Genomic DNA, 5,495 nt, shown 5'->3' with positions numbered 1-5,495 from the left:
GCTAAAAAACCAGCTCCTAAATTTGGGTTAATTTAAATTTTAATTTTTAACAAGCTCCTAAAGCTTCCCAAAGGGGTTTTGCCCCGTCGGGGCCGGGCAGCGCAGGGGGCGGCCGGTTTGGGGTGAAACGCGGCATTTTCAGGCTCAGGATGGACAGAGAGGAGCCAGTTTGGGGGAGAAGCAGGAAAACCGAAGAGTGAAGATGGAGCCGGCAGGGAAAGGGACGTTTTTCCTCGCAGCGGCCCCCGCTGGGGGAAAAAATGGACTTTTTGGTAAAAAAGCGGCGGTTGGGCAGGGGAGGAGCAGAGAGAAGAGAGAAAAGAGGAAAAAGAGGACAGAAAATAGAACAAAAAAGAGAGAGAAAATAGAAGAAAATTGGAAAAAAGAAAATTGAAAATTGGAAAAGAAAAAAATAGAAAAAAATTGGAAAAAAATTAAAACTAGAAAAAATGGAAAAAGAAAATTAAAAATAGAAAATAGAAGAAATTTTAAAAAAAGAAAATAGAAAAAATAGAAGAAATGGGAAAAAATAGAAAAAATAGAAAATAGAAGAAATTAGAAAAAAGAAAATAGAAAAAATAGAAAATAGAAGAAATTAGAAAAAAGAAAATAGAAAAAATAGAAAATAGAAGAAATAAGAAAATAGAAAAAATAGAAAATAGAAGAAAATAGAAAAAATTTAAAAAATAGAAGAATATAGAAGAACATAGAAAATTGATAGAAAAAAGAAAATAGAAAAATTGGAAAATATAGAAAAACGAAAATTGGAAAAAATATTAAGAGGACTATTTTAAAAAAAGGAAAATAGAATAAAGAAAAACGCAAGTGCTGATAATTGGAGAAGATGGAAGTGAAAACAGGGAAAAATGAGAAGAGAGAAAAAGTAGAAGAGAAAAATAAGAGAAGAGAGGAAAAATGAGTGAAAACCAAAGAGGAATTAAGAGGAGAAAATACAGAAAATCAGAAGCAAAAAAGAAGGAGAAAAAGGAAGAAAAATCCCAATTTGGGTCCCGGAGTTGAGAAAATTGAGGAAAATGCCCCAAATGGAGCCGGGTGAGGCCCCTTCCCCCATGTGGGGTTGGGAGTTTTGGGGGGATTTGGGGGGTTTTGGGGTTTTGTCGTTTCAGGCGCCGCCGCCGTCGCCCCCCCCCCCCCCCCCCCTTTTCTATTAAACCCCCCAGAAATGGGGAAAACCCCCCAAATCCCTCCAGCGCCCTCCGGCTCCGCCGCTCCCGCCGGCGCCGCTCAGTAAGTGTCCAAAATCTCTTGTTTTTACCCGGAAAGGCGTCGCGCGGGAGGGGTCGGTGGAAATGCTCCAGAAAAGGGACCAAAAGGGACAAAGAACGGTGTTATTTTTTTGTGGGGGTAGGGAGGGGGGTCTCCGGTTTTTTTCCCCCCCAGGGAAGCAGCAAAACGCAGGAAAAAAAAAAGGCAAAAAACGGTGAGAAAAAAGCCAAGGAAAGGGAAAAAAAAAGAGAGGATTTAACCAGAAAAGGCCATTCTGCGCTCAAAACACGCTCAGGAATTTGAGGAGAACCCCCCAGGTTTGGGGAATGCAGAGAAGTAAGAGTTGCTTTAATTTCGTTTTTAGGGGGGTGGTTTTTGGGGGAGGGGGTGTTTTTGGGGTGTTTTCCGCCCTTTCCACAGCTGCAGTTGGGAGGAGGCAGCAACAGCAAAAAGCCGCTTTTTTGGCCCAAAGTGAAGCTGGAAATTCAGGAATGTGGCTCCGGGAGATCCCTTAGGAAAAAGAACGTAACCTCCCCCCCAAATTCACCCAAAAACCCTGCGGGGGAAGGGGCTGGAGGGGGGGGAGGGGTTAATAATGATGTTTTCAGGTTTTTTCTCCAAAACCAGCCGCAGAAATGCTTAAATTTAGACTTTTGCCCCCAAAACGAGTAAGTTTAGGAGTGAGCGAGGGGGGGAGCTTCAAATTTGAGGCAAACCCCCCCGAATCGGCGTCAGCAGGTACCGGGCACGCCCTACCCCCACCCTGAGCCCCCTGGGATCCGCGGGGAGGGAGGGAGAGGCGGCGGATTTGGGGCAATTCCGGCCGGTTTTGGGGCGTCGGGGGAGGGGGGGAGAGCGGGGACCCCCCGGTCATGGCATGTGGGCACCCCCCGACCCCAAACCCCTCCAAACCCCCCCCCCCCACAACCCGGCGGGTTCGCGGGAATATGCGACGATCGGGCGGTTTCACCGCTTCGGCCGCTTTTCCCCCATAAATATTCTGACAGGGCTCGGGGGGGGGGTCTCGTGGGTGTTTTTTGCAGCCCCGCCGGCCCTGCCCCCGCCCGAGGAGCCTCCGAGCGCCAGATTGGGGCAAAAAGCCCCCAGACAGGGTCTGCAGGAGAAGTAGGGACCAGAAATGGGTATTTGTGCCGCTTTCACCCCAAAATGGGCCGTTCCGGAGGGTGGGGGGCAGCTTTGGGTTTGGCCGCTTTTCCCCCCAAAAAATAACCCAAAAAGGGCTAAAATTGCCCCAGTATGCGCTGCTGGACAGGTCCACCCCTCAGCTGGGAGTTTGAACCCAAAAATGGGGCTTTTCCACCCAAAAAAGTGCTGAGTCAGCACCTTCGCGGTGCTGGGGGAGGGGGAGGTGCTTTTTAACCAGTTTCCCCGGATTTTCCCCCAAAAGTGGAGGGATGGAGGAGCAGGTTGGGGGAGGGGGGGTGGTGTTGTCTCTCTCCCCTCCCCACAGTGACAGTGCCAAAACCGCCTCGATTCACCCCAAAATGGACAATTGGCGCCAAAAAATGGCTAAAAACTAGAAATTCCCCCCAAAATAAGAGGCAGGAAAAGGTGAGCGAGCGGAGTAAGTACCGGCGGGGCCCCGGGACGCGCCGACCCCAAAATCCCCGTTTCTCAGCCCAAACTGCGCGGGGCGCGCGTTTAACCTCAAACTCCCCGTTCTGAGCCCAATTTGCGCCGGGGGCGCGCGAGTAACCCCAAATCCCCATTTCTCAGCCCATTTTGTGCTGGGGGCGCGTGTTTAACCCGAACCCCCCCGTTCCGAGCCCATTTTGCGCCTGGATCGCGCGTCTGCCCCAAAATCCCCATTTCTAACCTCATTTTGCGCCCGGGACGCAACTCGGACCCAAAATCCCCGATTCTGATCTCATTTTGCGCCTGGGACGCGACTCCGACCCATAATCCCCGTTTCTCAGCCCAAACTGCGCCGTGGGCGCGGGACTGACCCTGAGCCCCCCAAAGTGGGGCTTTTCCCCCAAACCACCCCTTTTCGGGCTCCGTTCAGCCCCAAATCCCCGCGACCGGCCCCAAACTGCGCGGGCGGGGCCGGGCCCCTTTGGGGACATTTTTCCTCGCTTGGGGACGGTTTTTTTCTTCCCCGTTTCGGGAGGTTTTTTCTTTTCCTGAGAAAACTTTTCCCCGTTTTCTCAGGTTTTGCTTTTTCTCCTCCGGACCCAAAAAGGCCAAAAAAAAAGCAAAAGGTGCTGGTGGTGGCACCCCCGGGAATCCCCGGGGCGGGGTTCGACCCCCCGTGGCGCCTGTGCTGGCCTAGGACCCCCCTGCTGTAACAGGGACCCCCATATTGTGACAGGGGCCCCTCCTTGGGACGCGCCTCCTCCCCAGTTTATCGAAGCTGCTTTGGTGGAGCCCGCAATAACAGGGACAGGAGGGCCCCATATCGCGACAGGGACTCCTCTATCGCAATGGAGACCCCCCATATTGCGATGGGGGCTCAGATTTCAGCCTGGACCACGACGAGGACCCTCGTGCTGCTCCGATGACCCAGGACTGTGGCAGGGCCTAGTATGGCTGGGAAGGCGCCCTGTCATGACAGACCTTGTGCTGCGACAGGACCCCCATATCGTGACGGAACCCCATGTTGTGTACCAATAAACTGCTTAACCCTGACTAGCCTTGTGTCCTCCCTGGGGACTGGGGGGATGTCGGGGGATTTTGGGGGGTTTTGGGGTCACCCTGAGGCTCTGAAGGCGTAGTGTGATGTCATTTCCTGTTCAGCGTGACGTCACGGTCTGTTTCCGGTGGTGACGTCACCTTCACTTCCTGTCTGCGTGTCCCTCGCAATCCCCGCCTTTTCATCTGGTCCTTCCCCCTGCAGTGGCCCCGCCCTCCTCACCACGCCCCTCGCAACGCAGGCCACGCCCTCTCCTGCGGCCCAGTCGCTGGGTCTTTATCGGCCCCGCCCCCGCGTTGGCCCCGCCCATAAATCCACCTGGTCCCTCTTTTTACTCCGCCCAGGCCCCGCCCCCGGACTCTCAGTGGCTTCTCCCGGCCCCTCCCCCGGCCCGCCATTGGCTCATCCCGCCCCCGCCCCCCAGGCCCCGCCCCCCCGGTCCGTCCCCGGATCCTCCGCCGGCGCCGCTTCCCGGGATCGCTCGGACCGGACCCGCCGGGCCCCCCCCGGGCCGCCCCGGGCCCCCCGCCCCGCCATGTGGCTCTTCTCCCGCGACCCCGTGCGGGACTTCCCCTTCGAGCTGGGCCCGCCCGACGCGGACCCGGCCCCGGAGCCGCCCCCGGACCCCGCAGCCCCGGCCCCGCTCTGGCGGCTCCAGCGGGGCCGCCGCAAGGTGGGATCGAGGGGGGGCGAGGAGGGTCCCCCGTGTGCCTCCCCTCTCCCCGCGTGTCTTCCCGCGTCCCCGATGCCCACCCAGGGCCCCATCCCTGTGTCCCCTTGTCCCCGTCCCCGGGTTCCAGATGCCTCCTCCATTCCCAGGTCCCGACGACCCCCCCCACTGTCCCCCCGTGTCCCCCCAGGCCCCAAATGTCAGCCCAGGTCGCCACGTGTCCCCACGTGCCCGCCTGGCCCCACACTGTCCCCTTGTCCCCTCCTTCCCCCCCCCCCATTGTCCCCTCACTATGTCTCCAGCTCTCCTTGTCCCTCTGTCCCCTCACTGACCCCTGATCGTCCCCTCAGTGTCCCTCCAGCCCCTGACTGTCGCCCCCTGCCCTCCCAGGCCGACGGGACCCCCGTGACCGTGTTCACCCACCCGCTGGGCCCGGGGGGCGACCCCGGGGGGGCCGCGCTGGCCCGAGCGGGGCTGAAACGGCTGCGGAGCCTCCGCCACCCCAACGTGCTGGGGTACCTGGACAGCCTGGAGGTGACACTGGGGACATTGGGGGGGTACTGGGGACACCCAGCGTGCTGGGGTACCTGGACAGCCTGGAGGTGACACTGGGGACATTGGGGGGGACATGGAGGGGACAGGATGATGAGAGCACCTGGGGACACTGGGGGGACTTGGGGGAGATGTGGAATGAGGGGACATGGACCTGAGGGGGGACCTGGCAGGGGGCATGGCGGGGACACAAAGGGACTTGGGGGACACAGGGGATGGGGTGAAATGGGGGGGACACGGGACCGGTGTGAGGGTGGTGGGTGGGGGTCCCTGGGGAGGTCCCTGATCTGACCCAGGTGACCCCCCCAGACGGAGCAGTGCCTGTACCTGGTGACAGAGGCCGTGACCCCCCTGCGGAGGCACCTGAAGCTGCACCCCCCAACCGGGGACTCG

The 5,495-nt window shown here is 57.4% G+C and overlaps 1 long non-coding RNA gene across 1 annotated transcript; it reads left to right on the top strand.

The window, feature by feature from the left end:
• The first annotated feature begins 724 nt into the window (after positions 1-724).
• LOC114073545 lies at positions 725-2,995 on the top strand. Its single transcript, XR_003574346.1, has 2 exons — positions 725-1,077; positions 2,027-2,995. It is a non-coding gene; the product is annotated as an uncharacterized LOC114073545 (long non-coding RNA).
• Positions 2,996-5,495: the final 2,500 nt, after the last annotated feature.

This window comes from Empidonax traillii, unplaced genomic scaffold (assembly GCF_003031625.1).
Source record: "Empidonax traillii isolate 1590-97213 ecotype Southwest subspecies unplaced genomic scaffold, ASM303162v1 scaffold6946:size5495, whole genome shotgun sequence".
NCBI classification, from domain to species: Eukaryota; Metazoa; Chordata; class Aves; order Passeriformes; family Tyrannidae; genus Empidonax; species Empidonax traillii.
Note: the sequence above shows the minus strand (reverse complement) of the source record. Positions and strands in the feature narration are given on the sequence as shown.